The following is an 18446-nucleotide window of genomic DNA, read 5'->3' on the forward strand; positions in this document are numbered from 1 at the left end:
GGGGGGGGGGGGGGGGGGGGGCGGAGCCCGGAGCGTCGGTGCAGTCATCGTTGACACACTGAAAATTTCTAAAAGCAGTTCTTGGAACTCATTGCGCTGGTAATAGTTACTGGACTATGTTACCGTATTAGTAAAGTTTACGTGTTTGTGTTCTAGAAAACAGTACTATTCTATTATCCTTGGTAGCAAAATCTTTTTGAATTCGGCCACGTATCTATGTGAGAAGAAGAAAATGTCCAAGTCGAGTCCACACACTTATAAGATACAAATTTGCATTGGTTCCAATTTTAACATCGTGATTTGTAAATATTTTTAAATTTAGTAATGCAAGATTAAGTCGCAAATGAAATATCAAGCGAGTAAGATGGAACCCGTTGATTTATTCAATCCTGCTGTTAGGTTATTTTATCTTATGAGTATGAAAATATAAAAATATTTAAACATAATTGTGTAATCTTATTAACTCTATATCAGAGTGAAAGAAAAGCCTTGGGATCAAATTGAATTTGAATATGTAGACGCGAAGTCCAATTTACAAAAATTGAAGGACTTTGACTGAAAATCGATTGCAAATAACGTTATTACGTAACAAATTAACTAAATTTATCCGGTGTCAACAAAATGGAAACACCAGACATTTTTACGTCCCCCGTTGGACTCGAATTACTCGAACTTTCTCGAATTTTCCCAAATTTTCTGGGTTAAGCAAAGATTTTAGATCGATTCAAAACATGAATTAGATTTCAGTTACATATTCAAGCAAGGTCTAGACGTTTAGCTCGGTTTAAGGATTACAAGTGCGCGATACAATGCAAGAGTAACGAACACTCCAAATGAAAAATTTCAACTTTTTCGCTATTTTTAGGCTTTAGATATTTTTATTAATTAAACTTTTTATTTTTAAGTTTTTTTCATCTTTTTTTTTTAATATAAATATAATCTTTTGAAAATTGAATTTTATAAATTTAATTCAATCAGGAGAGGATATGCATTGATTAGATAGTAATATATGAAGTAGATGGCTTGTTTATTTCAAAAATGGTTATATTTATTTATTATAAATTTCGATAATTTAAAAGAAATTATTTTAAAAATTACACTACTTATCAAGTATACAATAATATACAATCAAAGGTAATTTCAAGAAAACATAAAATATTATTCTTTCAACGATGCATGGTCTTCTTCGTCGACGGGCAGAGTTGTCTGTACCTCTGCATCCAGCAAACTTTCTTCATTCAGAGTTATTTCTTCCTCTGTATCGATTAAACTTTCCTCATCGTCATCTTCATCGACGGGCAGAGTTGTCTGTTCCTCTGCATTCATCAAACTTTCTTCACTCAGAGTTATTTCTTCCTCTGTATCAATTAAACTTTCCTCATCGTCATCTTCATCGATGGGCAGAGTTTTCTGTTCCTCTTTATTCATCAAACTTTCTTCATTCAGAGTTATTTCTTCCTCTGTATAGATTAAACTTTCTTCGTCGTCGGTTTCACCAATGGACAGAGGTACGTCTTCCTCTGTGTCGATGAGACTTTCTTCATCGGCGGTTTCATCGATGGACAGAGTTGTCTTTTCTTCCGTATCTATTAAACTTTCTCCATTGCTAATTTCATCGATGGACAGAGTTGTCTCTTCTTCCATATCTATTAAACTTTCTCCATTGCTAATTTCATCGATGGACAGAGTTGTCTTTTCTTCCGTATCTATTAAACTTTCTCCATTGCTAATTTCATCGATGGACAGAGTTGTCTCTTCTTCTATATTTATTAAACTTTCTTCATCGAGGAGCATACGTATTTGTTCCTCTATCTTGTACATTTTCATTTCATCGATGATTTCATCGTCGAACTCTGATGTCTGTTCCTCGATATTGTCAAAACTTTTGTCATTGATGATTTCATTGATGAGCAGACGTGTCGATTCCTCCTCCTTGACCAAACATGGATTGGCACCGTTTTTAATCAGCATCCATACTAAGTACCTATTTCCTGAGTCCAATGCATAGTCTAATGGTCTGTTACCCAAACGGTCCACGCTGTTGACTGGAACTGGAAGCTTCCTCTTGGCACTTATGTCAAACAGCAGCTTTGCAAAGATATGAGTATCTTTATCTTTCTTGCAGATGATGTGAATAGGAGTCTCTCCCCTGGGATTCGCGAAATTCCACATAGAAGTTTGAATATTAAAAAAACACGAAATTGAAAAATGTATTATAATAATAATAAGTAAAAATTTGAATAATAAATGTCGTGAATTCATGGTCTGAGATAATGAGCCTTAGGAGTTTTTGTATAATTTATCTTTAAAAGTAAAAAGATTTGTATCTTCATTGTTACGGCTAGCCGAAGTTTGATCGAAATTTAATCAAACTTCAATTTACAAATCCCTCAAAGAACAATCAGCACGAATTTTTCACAAACCTCTATGTACTTTTTTTTGATTGTTTGGTGAATTTTTACATTTTACAACATTTTCCAAAGTCTTATCTAAAAAAGTTGGCATTCGACAAAAGGGACATCAAGGAGAACGTGGCGTTCGTCGTGTCGCGCAAGACCACCCACGGTGGCCTGAAAAAGATCCTGATGCAGCTCGACGTTCGAGCCTGCGCCTTTGCCTTGGCGATGGTCGCGCTTCGCGTCGTCGCGCTGCGAAATGTTCTGCGACTGTCGTGGGCGGCTGCTTGCCTCGAGCTCGTCCGGCTGTTCACCAACTCGCTAAGACAGAGCGCCTTCGAGCGAGCCCGCTACTTTTCCGAGAGAATCGCCCTGATAACCCTGATCTTGCTCACCGGCATGACCAGTACCTTTTTTCTGTCCTCGCTGAAGGCCTTCAGTACGTTCACGAAATTTCACTCCGACTTCGAGACTCTGCAGGATCTCCGCCGGACGGACTACGAGGTCTGGGGTCTGCCCAACAACGCGAGACGCTTCCAGAAGCCCATCGGCAAGGAGATTCGCCTGTACACCAATCTGAGCTCGTGCGTGGCCAAACTCTTGAGGGACGAGCGGATCGTGTGCATCACCAGTCCGCAGCAACTCAATACCTGCGGCGTCAAGGAGAGCCGAGGCGTCCACGTGTCCAAACCGCTGATCACGTCGCAGTACGACGGCTATCACTTCTCGGCCGATTTTTCGCTGCTGCCGAGATTCAATCGGATATTTCGGCGAATGAACGACGCCATCGCGAGGAGAGAGGGGCGGCCAAGAGGGGCGACGAGACCAAATACGCCGTGGGGATTCTGTGCGCTGGCTGCGGACTGGCGGCTCTGATCTTTGTACTCGAATTCGTTGTCGAAATTTACTCGCGGTATAAGAATAAAGTTTTTAATGTATCAACGAAATCGATGAAGTAAAACGTTAGCCTTGCGATATTTTCATTTCCTAAAATATCACATGGGGTGACTGTATACCACTACAGACCACAAAAAAAATTTACGTCACGCAAAATTTCGGTCGCCACGAGGTAAATCCGTTTATCGATGTGCCTGATGTGAATTATTGCGTGGCGTGTCATTGACACTTCTGGCATCGTTTATAATTACGACGGGTTAAGAAAAAAACGAAGCGATCTCACGGAGGATCTACGATAGTATATATAGGCCGAGGCTGCACTCTGCGCTATATGTATAAGCAGCAGCAGCAGCAGCAGTAGTCCATTTCACGCGACGCAGTCACCAGCTGTTTGTTCTTGCGAGCGCTATATAATAGAATAATATATAAGTATATATCCCATGCGTATATAACAAGCGGCGAGATTTCCTCGTTCCGGCAGCGACTATATATGACCTAAACTATATATTATATATATAAAACAGGGTACACACCTGCGCTGTTGTCGAGGAGCTGTTCTCTTTCTTTCTCTCTCTCTCTCGTTCGCTAGCTCGCGCGACACCTGCTCTGCTTAGGTGTATTATACACGCGAAAAGCGAGCAATCTGCATCCGCATTAGAGGAAGAGGAAGTGAGAAAGAGAGAGAGAGATAGATAGAGTTAAATTTCGTTTCTCGCTCCTGTTCAATGTTCTCGTCCTTTTCGCGATATAAGTACGCTACTTCTTTGAGCTACAGATATAAAATGATTATGAATTGTCCATTTTGCACTTGTTTTTATTGGATTGTGAAAATTTTCCCACCTAAGCATCGATCAAGAATCATGGATTGTAGATCGTACGGAGCGCATAAACATTGACTTACGCGTAAGGTCACGAAAAGAATTTAGTCTAAGAAGTATCGTCCAGATCGTAATCGACTAGAAAAACCAGTGTGGCTATCATGAAAAAAAATATCAGCCATCTCGAATTCGAGCTGTGCACATCTTAATTTTTGACGTTGCTACTAGACAGAGACAGATCAACAACGCGCACAAAAATTTATTTACGCCTGTAGCTTCTTGCTAGACGTGGTTTTTTTATAAACGAATTTTGTTTATACGCCGTCGACCCATTGTAGTACAAACCCTTATAGCCGTTCTAAATTATTCAACTTTTAACATGAGATAATATTACTTTATTGAAGGAATACACCATTTTCATAATATTGATTAATTGCAAGTTTTTTAATCGAAAATTCTATTATGTTGTAGATAATGATGCCCACGGGCTTCTTGAAAAGGCTCGTTCGAACGGGGAAAAAATGTTTCTTTGAAAAATTAGTGGGTATCAAGCCGCATAGATTGAACTTGGTCAGAGCCTGCATTCGATCGAACTTCAATTCCTTAAAGAGGTATGAAATCAACCTATTTTTATGTCGATCAAATCTAATTGACCGTGTATAATTGCCCGTCAACGTCACGCATATACCTGCGATATTTATTTAGCTCGTATATATAGTATCATTATACACACCGCTTCTCGCTTACGATCCGTCGATGTAAATTTTCCTCTCGTCGCTATCATACGCCGCCACGTACATATTAATGTCCACGAGCACTTCTGTATAGCAACACGCGCGCGTGCTATATACAGAATCATTAATAATAAATTCTACCGCGAGCCGGAGGGCAGTGTAGCTCGGACAAAAAGAGAAGAAAAAGCAAAACGATGGAATCATGCGAACGGTCGAATTCTATTTCAAAATCTGCTCTGCCATTAGATATCTCGGCAACGAATTAGAAATATGTGTGTACATATAGGAATAATGCGCGCTACGCTGCGCTCATGATATGCATCCACGCGTGACGAGCGTTTAATACATCGCTACGTCCGCGTCATATATTTCAGCTCTGGAAAGTGATGACTCCGACCGAAAATTATACTTTCGATTCACGCTTGGCGGCTTCCGGTGCTGCACATAGCGCCCATTAGAAATGTATATTGTATACACCAACGTGTGGCGAGCCACGTCGCAACTATTACAGTATTTTGTCTCGTTCGTATAGTCGTACGTTTTAAATCCGGTGGACAGAGCTATGTTCTCGTTTCAGAATGATAGATATTAGGGGTTATCAATTTCCGGAACGTATCGAATTGGAAATTTTTGATTATCAGAATGGAAAGTTAGGAGTTTTGAAAGTATTCATTTTTTCAAATGAATTGTTTTTGTGGCAGTTATTGAAATTTGGTTGATACCATAATTTGCACTATGGCGTGAAAAGAAAGTTTACATTTTTCATTTAATCAAGTGTATCAACAGAGGCAATTTAGCCAACTTGAATGATCTTTAATCTCAGTTGAGAGATGTTAAAATATGGAAACTTAAAAATGATTTGCTAAAAAAACCAACTATACAACAGCTTCATTTCCCATCACGGAAAGTCCGTACCAGAAAGCCATGACACGAAATCATTAAAATTTTTCAAAATTAGTCTACTTTGGCTGTACAATATTCGTCGGTAACGAAGACTCCTTCAGCTATTTGCCTCGCCACTTCTTGACAGCACTGCGGTGCGACTGCGCCAAGCCGTCCAACTCCGAAAAAATTTTTATGCAAGTTCATTCGAGTGCATTAGTACAAGAGTAGATACCGAAGAGTGAACGTCGCATCGACGTAGAGAAGAATTCTTCTACAAGAAAATATATTTCACTAGTTAAAAGTTATTCTATGATTGTGTGACAGTGTGTAAAGAGATGGCCCACGACGAATTTCAAAAACTTTCAAATGATCGCTTTAATGAAATTATGGATGTCGAGGCGGGTCAAAATAAATTAGAAAGTTTAAACAGAATGCGAGCACGAGTAAATTGGGAGATTGAAGAAGAACGTGAAAATTTTTACTGGCAACTGTGTAGGTTAATCAATGATTGGAAGAGTCGACTTCCGAATCTCCGTGAGATTTTTTGCAAAGAAGAGATCGATTGGCTGCTCACGAAGTGTGTGAAAATTGGTCCCACCGAGTTAATCAAATTTGTGATAAGGACAGGATACAGAGACGAGCCCGACCTCGATAAAGACGGTAAGCCACTTTTGTGTCGCAACACACCAATACTTTATGCTGCAAGACATACGATCCGCGATTGGATATCCAAGGTTCGAGAGCTTTTTAAAATTTACGACAAGTTCAACGTAAACTACACCAACGAATCTGGATTCACTCACTTTCATGTGGCCTGCATGTGTGGCTGCGATGAAATCGTCGAGAAATTTCTCGAGCTCGGCCAGGATCCCAATATTTCCATGAAAGAAACAGGCGATACGTCACTGCACATGGCCTTGAAGAACAGACACACGAAGACTATTGAATTGCTGCTGAGAAATGGCGCCGATCCGAATTGGGCTAATAAGAAAGGATTGACTCCAATTCACATTATTTGCAGGGGAGGCAATGATGATGACTTGTTTGAGGAATTCTTCAAGATCGCCAATGAAATTAAGCAGACGATTCAAGTCGATGCTCGGGACAATTCGGGTCGGACCCCATTGCACTGGGCCGTGCATTACGGACATATGAAGTTAGTCGATTTACTGCTAAGAAGAGGAGCTGATGTAAATTCAAAAGATGCGAAAGAACGTTCATGTCTGCACTTTATTGGCGATGTAGAAGTCGCTGATGACGCGACGGAGAAATTTTTTGAGATCTGCGAAAAGATCCAGCTGACGGTAAAGGTCAATACCCTAGACAATTGTGGTCGGGCACCATTGCACGTAGCTCTGCGCAACGCCAAACCGAAGATGTTCGAATGTCTACTGAGGAATGGCGCCGATCCCAATATAGCCGACGCAGAGGGATCAACATCTCTGCATCTCATTGCATTACATGGCATAGATGACTTGGTGGAAAAGTTCTTCGAGATCTGCAATGATATGCAGCTGAAGGTGCAGGTCAATGCCCTAGAAAAAAGAAGTGGTCGGACACCATTGCAAATTGCTGTGCGTTTGGATAAAAGGCGTGTGGTCGAATCGCTACTGAGAAATGGCGCTGATCCGAATATACCCGACGTAGAAGAATATACATCACTGCACGCGATTTGCTCAATAAATTACCATGATGACTTAGCCGAGAAATTCCTTCAGATCTGCGATGACAAGCAGCTGACGATACAGGTCGACGCTCAAAGCAAGTTGGGCTGGACGCCATTGTACTTGGCTCTGTTCAAAGGTAAAAAGAAACCTGCCGAATGGTTGCTGAGAAAAGGCGTCAATCCAAATTTAGCTAATAAGAAGGGATGTACACCTCTTCATGCAATTAGCTGTAGAAAAATCGATGATGACCTTGCGGAGTGGTTCTTTGAAATATGCGATGACATGAATCTGATGTTGCAGGTCGATGCCAAGAACAATTCGGGCGAAACTCCATTGCACTTAGCTCTATACAATGGTAAAGAACGAAATATCAAAGAACTACTAAGAAAAGGTAGCAATCCGAATTTGACCAACACCGTAGGTTATCATCCTTTGCATATGATTGCATCACGCCCAATAGATGACGAGTTGGTGGAGAAGTTTATTAAGATGTGCAGTGATATACAACAAACAGTGCAAGTCAATATCCCAGATAAATGTGGTTGGACTCCATTGCACTATGCCCTGCTCAAGAGTAAAAAACAAAATGTCAAAGATCTACTTCGAAGAGGCGCCAATCCGAATGCAGCCGATAAACGTGGATTGCTACCTCTTCACATTATTTGCAATGGAAGGCACGACGATGACTCGGTGAAGTTATTTTTCGAGATCGCCAATGATGTTCAGCAGACAGTCCAAGTCGATGCTCTGGACAAATGGGGCTTGACACCGCTAGATACAGCTGTAGGAAGTCTTTCACCGGGTGTGGTCGATGTACTCTTGGATCATGGGGCTGATCTGTCTGACTTCGCTTTCCCCCCCGATGATTACTTTTGCGAGATGTTTGACGAATATAAAAGCGACTGGGATAAATTAAAATTGGCATCTGGCATTCTAGCCGTCGTTGAATGCTTAGAAAAAAGGGGCTATGAAATGGAAGGAATCGATGTCCTGACGATCATTAAATTGTTTGTCGAGTATGAATCGTTCGAAAATTCGTCGGATTTGTTGGAAAAATGTTGGTACGACGAAGAGGAGTTCACGAGCAAAGCCAAAGAGATAATTATCATTCCGAATCTGTCTCTGTACGATCTAATCCAGTTACGATCCGAAGAAGCTGCGAAACTACTCACATACACGAACTACTTGGAGATCGAGCGAGTAAACAACTTGGATAGAATCCCCGAAAAATATCGCGATTTGTGCTTGAGGCATCTTTGCGAAAAAATGTCTAGAAGATATTTTGAAAGGTTGGCAATCGATGCTTTTCAAAAGCTGATACACCACCGACTGCCGATTCTCTGCTGCGATATGATCATCGAGAATTTGAAAAACGAGGATTTGTTTAGAATATACGAAGCCAGTGAAATCGTTGCACAAGAAAACAAAGCCAAATTATTTGATGCAGTTGAAAAAGGTCCAGTTGATCAAAAAGTGCAAATTATTAAATGGTACTTGCTTTTTTTTACCATCTAAATAATAATTTTATAAATTTTTCTAATCCCTCCATCTTTTGTATTTTCAGGCAACGAAGTTCAGAAATGATAAATTGATATTTTTCATTAAAATCTTGAAAAATTTTGGTAGTGTACAAGATTTACATTTTATGATAATGTACAATTTTAAAACTTGTTTTGAAAATAAATTTAATAAAACTAATTGTATACTTGAGTATACATCAATGAAGCAACATAAGATGGTATTTAATTTATTTAACAAAACTCTACCTAACTTGTTGATGCTTATGAGGAAGTTGCAAATATTATCGCGATTTCGCCAACCAGTTCATAAGGATAATTTTCAAATTATCATCATGAGTTTTAAATTTGAATGTATTCTTAAGGAGGCTTTACGCATAATACGAACGATCATCCAACAAGATAAAACTTATATCAATCGATTTGTTAGATCTTCAAAATGAGCTTCCAAAAAAAAAACATGTGGTCGACGATCAAACTTTCGACATGAACAAGTTTGAAAATTTAACACGGATTCTGATCGGACGCGGTCATTTATTGTTTATAACTAATTTAAAAGATCAACCATCTTGATAAAAAATATATTTTCTGAAAGAGAAAGTTCCAAGCTTTCGTTTGGTATGTTAAAAATTAGCCCTTACGAACTAACTAACGAGTAATTAAAAAAATCATTGATTTCGAATAGTGTGAGCGGTTGTATGCCTAATGCGATAAAGAGACAGACAGATGCCTCGCTGTACTATTGTTATGATTGGTGTAGAGCCTCCTTAACCACTTGGAGAACCTAAGTTGAATAATTTTAATGCCATTTTTTAATAACTCATTCGATCGAAAGCCCTTAAATATTTCTCTCTCTCTCTCTCTCTCTCTCTCTTATTCTCTGCCTCGTTCTCGGCAACTTGGTTGTCTTATATACCCTTTAAGCTCGCTTGCGAATATAAAACATGCATCAAGGCATATATTACTGTTGCGCACGGTAATTATTGTTCGATATAATTTATGCGGTCGAGGAAAATTACACTCGAAACAGACGCGAGTTTTAGAATTCTTGACAGCGTGCACAGATTCGCTTGAAAAATCCAGAGAATATAGCAATACCATATAAACCGTCCGACAAACGGCTTTATAATATCCTCGGTCTATATGTGTAGGTACGCGTGTGTGCAAGTACGCGCGCGCTCATAATGCAGAAAGCTTGCAGATGACAGTGAGTATATAACACGCGGGCCGCGCGAGGATCAATCGAGATTTCCGAGTTCCGAGTGGTTCGAAGCGATAACGGAATATAGAATATGTATGTATGTTGTACTACGCATTCACTCACACACACACACACACACGCGCGCGGAGGACCAACGCCACAGGAAATACTTTGAGCCTCGAGTCGAGAGCTCGCGCACGAAATACGTATATGTACGCGGCTCGAGTGCTCGCAGCAGCGAGGAACTTTTGCTCAGTTATATGCACCGTTTATACTACGTAGCTCCGAAGCCGGAGGACAGGGCAAATTAACGCCGCGTTATAGCCGGTTAATATTCGGCTCGATTGTGTCCGAGAACGCGTGTACTGTTTCCGGAAAGGACAACGCAAAAAGTGCGCTTCGATATAGGCCCCGCGATCGACCTTTCAATTAGCTCCGCGCGGTACGACGATGCTATTGGCGGGGGACAGCGCCGATCGACGAGTCGAACTCGATACCGGAGCTATACAGGGGCCGTGCGCGTGTAAGAAGTCGCGACTACTGACACTTGGTCGAGCTTTCATATAGTGCATAATGATGATATTATACAGCAATTTCAGCACAACAAGATTTCGCAGCCTACGTATAGACCAACTGTATAATGTATCACGGTCAAGCCTCGGATACTCGCAGCAGCCTGCTCCATGCACGCTCTCTTCGTTTAATAAAACGCGTTTGTGTGCTGTGTATGTGCGTGTGCGAGGGTATTATAAGGTGCGAAAGAGGCCTGCAGTATACGCTCTGTACGTGTACGCGTGTGTGCATTAAACGAAAGCTCATTCGACGAGGCCGATGAGAAGGAGCACGAGGCAGAGGAGGCAGAGAGGAGGTGAAGGTGGGGTGGGTCTCGAGCAAAAGCTATTCCTCAGCTTCAGTGGCAGCGGGGGCTTTTCTTCGCCCCGCGGAATTATATATCGGACGCGTCAAAAGCAGCAGTTGCAGCTCCGCCAGCGCACACACAGCTTTTCGAACGCAAGCACAGACTCGCTCACACATACACACACAGACACAGCGCGAATAGTCCGCTGCCACCACCACCATCGCCACCTTCGCTCCTGCCGACTCGACGATCTGCCCACTTAGTTCTCAGCTTTCTCTCTCACTCACTAGCACACTCATACACACACTCCTTCCTCTTCTCCCGTATATAATCCAGCTATATATATATACGTATATACTTCGCTCCTCTCGACAAATACATACGTATAGATATATAAATTTAAGTTTCCCGACTGTGCAAGTGAGAGCGCGTGTGTGTATAGGGGCACTCGAGTTGACTAATCTAAATAGCCGGGCCGATGCGTGTTTCGGACTTATTAGCGCCGGCGGCGGCTCTTTTTATCATTTCAATTGTATTATGATGATGATACCCCACGCGCACATGCTTGTATGATAAAGTATACAGAGCAGTGCATGTAGCCGATTGCTGCTGCAGTGTGACGACGACAAATCATACTGACTTTAATCTTGCACATTTTTGTCCAATCGGTTGTCAATGTTTTTCTCTTTCGATACTCTTGTTTATTAATCGTGGCAATCCCAAAAGCTCCGACATGAGTTTTAACGGGATACCAATGTATTTAGAGAGCGCGAACGATTTCGCTTTTTTGGAAAAGCATTCGGTAATTTTCATTTGTACTCCGGCTTCGATTCCTGTCTCGAGAAATAGATGTCAAAACACCACTCCTGTTATTATGGCAAGTATTTGGGCGAAGCCATAATTAGCGTGATGGTTAAAAAAATTTTTTTTCTCAAATTATGTGTTTTTGAAGAGTACATTAAAAAGTGAAAATCCTGAAAGTTTCAGCCCTCTAGGTCGAACCCTATTGGATTATCAGGGTTTCAAAGTCGAATTTTCTTTTTCTGCTGATATTCTGCTTGCAATTCTGATTTTCTTGGGTTAATATGAAGAAATTGTTGAATCATGGTTTTTAATGTAAAATTTGATGTAGAATTCAAATTTGTACTTAAAAATCATATTAAGAAGTGGAGTCCCCATAAAAATGATATTTTCATGCACTAATATAATGTCACTGTGCAAAAATAAATGTGTTCGTCTCCTTCGATTACGCCAACATTGTAATATGTTCATCGACACATCAAAATACAACTTCTGATGAATTTTGGTTATCGGCAGACAAACAGAATTCATTATTGTGCTTAATATGAGTCAAGAATCAATGAAAATTAGAGAAAAGCCATGGGCCAGCTATGGCTCAGCCCATTTATACCCATCGTATTACGCGTAACTCAAAAAATTGCGCACCGTTTGCGCGCGCGTTCAGCTTATATTTACGAATTCGCACGCTCACGCTAAAGACTCTTGTTCAGCCGGCCTCGACCAGGTGGCGTCAGCGTAGTTTCAACTATTTTACCCGTATATATAGCTACATCAAACTGCAGCAGCAGAATCTAGCAAAGCGGGCTTTTAGCGGTAGCGGTGGCGGCGTGCTTTCTCTCTCTCTCTTTCCCTTCTATGCGTGGCGGCGGTGGCGGCTTGCGAGAAAGTTTCAGTCGGCCACCGGCACTCGCGCGATTAGCAGCAGCGACGCGCTATACTCGTGGCGCGGCAGGCGCTTTCGTATTTGTAAATATTATTATTACATGTAATAGACGATACGAGCGAATTTACTCGTTTGGATTTCTTGTGCCGTTGCGGTTGCCGATGTGTGCGATAATATAGAATTAAAGAAAAAAAATCTCATGCACGACACGAATTTAAAATTTTTGATCGTCGTCTTATAATTAAACAAATTTGCTGGGCCTCTTTTTCCAATAAAATATAAGCTTCTTTGCGCGTGTCTCTCTTTCTCTGTCTGGATAAGCTGCGTCTGTGTGGGCGCTTTTATGCCAAGCTCCATCTCTCTCTCTCTCTTGCTCATTGTGCACCAGCTGTGCACATACAGGCCTTGTTGTTTTGCGCAGAGAACACCAGGCAAGTTTTCACAGGTGGATCGCAACTGTTTATCTATCGCCGCTGTTGCCGCCGCCGTCTGCCCACTCATCTCTTCCTTTCTTTGCCTTTTTTTTTCTCTCTCTCTCTCTTTGGCTCTTTCCTTTTTTTTATATTTCCCGACCGCGTTTCCATTCGATTTAACTCTCCGCGAGCGAGCGCGTGCTACGAAGCTCCCGAGTCCGTGCAGAAGTGGTGCACCTGCAGTGCTACACGTATTATTATTTGTTGTTGTGCGTCTTGTTGTGTCGTCGTTGTTATTATCGTAAACGCCCGAAAAGACTCACGACGTGAACAACAACACGGCACGGCGATTCGTCCGGAGATAAAGAAAACGCTGCACGAGGGCCTCCGCTGAAAAAGTATTCGCGTGCGTCGATCATTAGGTAAGTTTTCTTGTCTTTCCTCGCTTTTATTTCATTGAAAATAATCAGTTGTATTGTCGATTTTTGTATCGCGACTCTGCGCGGAGTTTATATTACTATGTATCGGCACGTGCTTTTCGATTCATTGAGCGCTTGTCTCCTCGGGACAATTTTTTTCATGGGTTCCTTTGCACGGCACTGTACTTTTTTCAGAAGTATATATACGTTCATTTCGAGTGATCGTAGCTATTTTCCGTTTTATCAGTGAAAATTGAAATTTATGCGAGACAAAGGAGCTGCTGAAAGCGACGCATGCGTTAAGTTAATATTTTTATGATAAACTAAGTTACGTATTTAATTATTATGGACTTATATTATTTTTATTGACATTTGTATTTAATTATTTTATTGCAAAATTCTTAAGCCAACAATGACGATCGTTCATTATTCTCGTTTCTAGAATGTATTTCTCAGGTGTCAAATAATAACGATGTTATTGAACGAGTTCGCACGTGAAAAAATATATAATACGTCTTATTAATTTCACGCAGCCCTCGAGTGTTGGATGACATTGTCTTTTTTTCTTTTTTTTTGTCTCATACGTAATAATAAACGAACGAACGAGCGCGAAGCGATCGAAAATCAAAGCAATGTCCAAAATATATATAGCGAGCAAGCTGTGACTCGAGATTAAAGAGCGAAGGTAAAAAAAAGGGAAGAAATTTTTTTTTTAATGAAAATCTAATTTGGCCGTTCTAGTATAGCATGCGCGTTGCGAAGTTTGTATAGATGTATATATTGGAAATATGTATACCTATATATGTTACGGTAAAAAATAAAATGATATGCGCCATATGGCGTCAATGCCCTTTTCGGTACAACTTTTTTTTTTTGTTCTACTCTACTTTGCTACGCGTCATCTGGCCGCAATATATCTATCAGTCGTTCACAGATCGCGCGTCTCCGAGTGTAGTTAATAATTTTTTTTCTTCTTTTTCAATTCGATATCTTGAAATTTAGAATGCGAAATTATGTTACACGCGAGCGTGGAAATCAAAATTGAAGAGATATAAAAAAAAAAAAAAAAACTAAGCGATCGAATTGAAATATCCTCGACGATATTGGTCGACGAACGAATCTTGCAAAACTAAAATAAAGCAAAAAATCATGTAGGCTGTAGCCCGCAGCTTCGTTGGAAATTAGAGCGACCCATCGTCTGCACTACATTACATGCAGTTTAACTATTTATACAGCGGGTCGTCGAAAAAAAAATCAGTGTCAGCTTAATATACAAAAAGCACATCATCAGCGGCAGCAGCAGTTGATAGTGCCCCGTAAAGAAATGATTACCAGCAGGCCTGCATCGCGCACTGTCTGTCTGTTTGTCTGCTGCTGCTGCTGCTGCTGGTTTGTAAAACTGCGGAGCACGTGTATATAGACGTGTAATATTAGCCCGCACTGCCGGCAGCGCGCGGCACTCCTGGCTGTGGTGGCTGCTGTGCCTGTGTGTGTGAGCGTGCGTGAAAAATGAACACAAATCCGCACTGCGTTTGTACCCAAAGCCGATTCTTCTGCTTCTGTGCAATGGAGTCGATTCTTCATCGGATTCGAAAGCAGATGAATTTTGTTGATAGAAACGTTTTATAATATGATTACTATTAATTTGATTACTTTTGGCGATTTTTCGACTGCAATAATGTCACAATTATTGAGCGCGTCTAATATTTTTTCAACCGCTTATTAATGCGATAACTGTACTTTGACCCTTGACCACTAGATGGCGAGTACCTTTAAATCTGTGAATCTGCAAGTGGTCAAGTCAAAATAATTGTATAAGTTAAAGCATGGTTTCATTCAACATTAATTTTACCGAAGAGACGTTTTTCTTTGTGGAATCTAATCGCCAAGCCTTTTTTCATCTTGTCGCGATTAAAAAAAATTAATAACTCACTTATACAACCCCTATTGATAAAAATCAACACTTATTGTTTAAATTTAAAACTACTCATAGAATATCACGATAAAATATTCTAATCTAGTTCACAGGTGAGACCTTTTTTATGCTCGAAAATCGATTCGTAATCCAAGTGGGAAACCAGCTATTTGCCGTCGAATTAATCGGCATAACATAACGCTAACTCCTATAGGTCATTTATTTTGATCTGCTTTTTTCAAACGAAAACATATCAATGTGGTTTTTCCTCCTCTTTACCTCTAAAGCACTCATAGTATCGAGAAAGACTTGTAAGGTTGTAATCCGCACCGATTCGGTATATTTACGCGCGACATCCTTTGGAGACAAGCCGATCTTTAGCATCTATAACTCTGCAAATAGTATGAATTTCACGAAATGTTAAATTCCAAAACTAGATTATGACAATACATGTAGCAATCTTCTAGCCGGATTTATACATGTAGCAATCTTCGTCTGTTTATACTTGCGGATATTGGATGCGCCATCTAGAAATGAATTGGTACTATTGTACGCGATGAAATTCGAGCGCCGTTGATGGGAATCAGACTCAATAACGAAGAATACATCGGGGGGAAAAAGATGAAGGTACGCATCGGGCCGGGCACATGCTTAAAGGATGTCAAAGCACGACCGCAAAAAGCGGGCCAAACTCGAGAGCGAACGTCCGAAAAAAACGAGGAGAGCGACGCGCGAGAGCAAAGAGAAAGAGAGGGAGAAAAAGAGCGAGAGATAAAAGTTGACCACTTATTTGATGAATGAAACGCACATAGGCAGAAACGTGGCAGGGCTGCATCGGCAACATCACACACACACACATACTATATAACGTAGGATAGGTCGGAAAAGCTCGCTCATACACACTGACACATACCGCGGGCACTTGGTACGACGACGCCACGTGCTCACACACATACATATCGTAGGTAGGTAGGTAGGTGCCTGGATGTGCGCGCGTATAAGAGTATCATATCGATTAACTGTTAGCAACAGAAGAGCCACAGAGCAGCAGCAGGCAGGCAGGCAGGCATGGCAGGCAGTAGCTTGCAAGCTCTTCGCTTTGGCTTTACTCTATTATTAATCTTTCTCTCCTCTCTCTCTCTCTCTCTCTCACTCTCTTTCTCTTTCTCTCGCTCACTCACTCACACAGTGGGTATGAGAATATAGTTTCTCCGGGGGGGCTGCTGCTCCTGCATTGTGTGCGTGGCACATAGGTGCACTGTTACTGCTGCATTCAGCTCTTCCTCTTCCTCTTACTCTTTCTCTCTCTCTCTCTCCCTCTCTGTAGTTGTTGCCGCAGGCATCCAACAGCAGCAGCAGCACAAGCTATATTATATATATACGTAGCGAGCGAGCGAGCGAGTCAGGTGTTGCGGGCAGTTCGCGACCGCGCGCGTTATTATAACGTCGGTTCAAAGGGAATCAAAAGCTCGCTGCTACTGCTACATCGTACACGCGGCGGTGGTAGTGGTGGTGGTGGTGGTGGTGGTGCAGGGCTCACCTGGCAGGTGCAGCGTAATAATAACATCGCGATCGCGCGCGCGGCCAGTCGAGCGCGATATGACGTATATAATACTACCGCTACCAACGCAGAGTCCGCGCGGCTATATGATAACCAACATGCAAATTATTATTATGCTCTGTAGACCCTTTCGTCTCTCTCTCTCTCTCTCTCTCTCTTGAATCCCTTTTTCGTTTGCCTTTCCGCACCTATCCGCGCGCTCGACGTTTCTATATATATCCCCTGAGTTTGAGAGCTGTTCTACGTATAGGCCGGCGCGTTGCTGCTGCTGCTGCTGCTGCCGGAGACAGCCACTCCGCGCGTATATAGCTCTCATCTTTTCCATTTGACGCGCCGTAAAATTACTCTTTTGCCGATCTCTAGGTTCGCGTATAGCTTAAAGTTTGCCGGGGCAGATCCGCGATCCTTTATATTCGCCCTTTTTGCTCTGGGTCAATTATGCCATCGAATTGCCGCAATGATTTACATTTTACGCCTTTCTCAAAGTGAGACTTTATCTTTGCTTACATTATTATCAATTACGATTTATCGAAAGAAATGGCGCTGGAGCTCGCTCGTATCAAAATACCTGTCGTGTTTCGTACAGTATGCCATAGCGAGAAAATCATAAAAATTGTTTCGTATTCCGCGTATACAATTATTTTCAGTCGAGACGCACGGATCGCGTTTAATCCAGCCGTTCAGTTGCAACGATACGGCAACAATCGAGGTATTACAAAAAAATGAAATTACATACAAAACAATCTCTAGGATGCATTTAGACAAATAGGTTACAGGACGTATATATAATATACTTGGCGCAGAGATTAAAATGTCAAAAACGTTGGTATACAACAACGTTTGTGCAGTTACAGCAGCGGCAGCAGCGGGAAATATGAGAACGTTGCGCGCAGACCCAAAATAAAAACAAAACAAATAAGTTATGTAAAGCCGGGCATGGATGTGTATAATGCATTTATAAACAGAAAAAAGTAAAAGCGCCTAGAGCAGTGTATACGCGCTGCGCGTGCGAGTAGCAGCGGCGGCGGCGGTGGCAGCAGCAAGTGCGTAATTCACGATTGGTGTATTGTTTTTGAAGTTTTTGCAGAAAAATAGATTGGATTCGCAAGTCTGGAAAAGACTTGCTTGGCTTGCGCGCCCGTGAGCGAGAAAAAGCTTTAAAGCTTTCGCTAACAGATCGTGCACTGCTGCTGCTGCTGCTGCTACTGCTACTGCCCTCGTGTTATTGACGTTGGCGAAATATCGTCGTAAAGTGTATAATGAAATTTCTTCGTTAAAACTGCGTTTCACGTTCTTTATGTACGCGGGTAATTATTATATAATATATATTTGTATATTATACAGCGAGCAACAAATTTCTTTAACCGTTGCAGTATAGAATATACACAATAATTTCACGGGATTAGCTGTACATTTTTAATAAGCGTAGAACAAAAGGTAAACGATGTAAAAATGATTGAAAAAAAAAAAAAAACAAACA

The 18446-nt window shown here is 41.2% G+C and overlaps 1 protein-coding gene across 4 annotated transcripts in view; it reads left to right on the forward strand.

Annotated features, from left to right (window-relative positions):
- LOC106649898 (homeobox protein cut) overlaps window positions 1-18446 on the forward strand; it is an 82615-nt gene that overhangs the window by 15715 nt on the left and 48454 nt on the right. For 3 of the 4 annotated variants that reach the window (XM_023463564.1, XM_023463563.1, XM_023463565.1), the window contains one exon: window positions 4583-4722. The exons of the other annotated variant lie outside the window; for it this stretch is intronic. The gene's annotated coding sequence lies outside the window, so the exon portion shown is untranslated. The remainder of the gene's footprint in view (window positions 1-4582; window positions 4723-18446) is intronic. 4 annotated transcript variants of the gene reach the window in all.

Source organism: Trichogramma pretiosum, unplaced genomic scaffold (genome assembly GCF_000599845.2).
Source record: "Trichogramma pretiosum strain Unisexual culture from Peru unplaced genomic scaffold, Tpre_2.0 scaffold177, whole genome shotgun sequence".
Classification (NCBI taxonomy): Eukaryota; Metazoa; Arthropoda; class Insecta; order Hymenoptera; family Trichogrammatidae; genus Trichogramma; species Trichogramma pretiosum.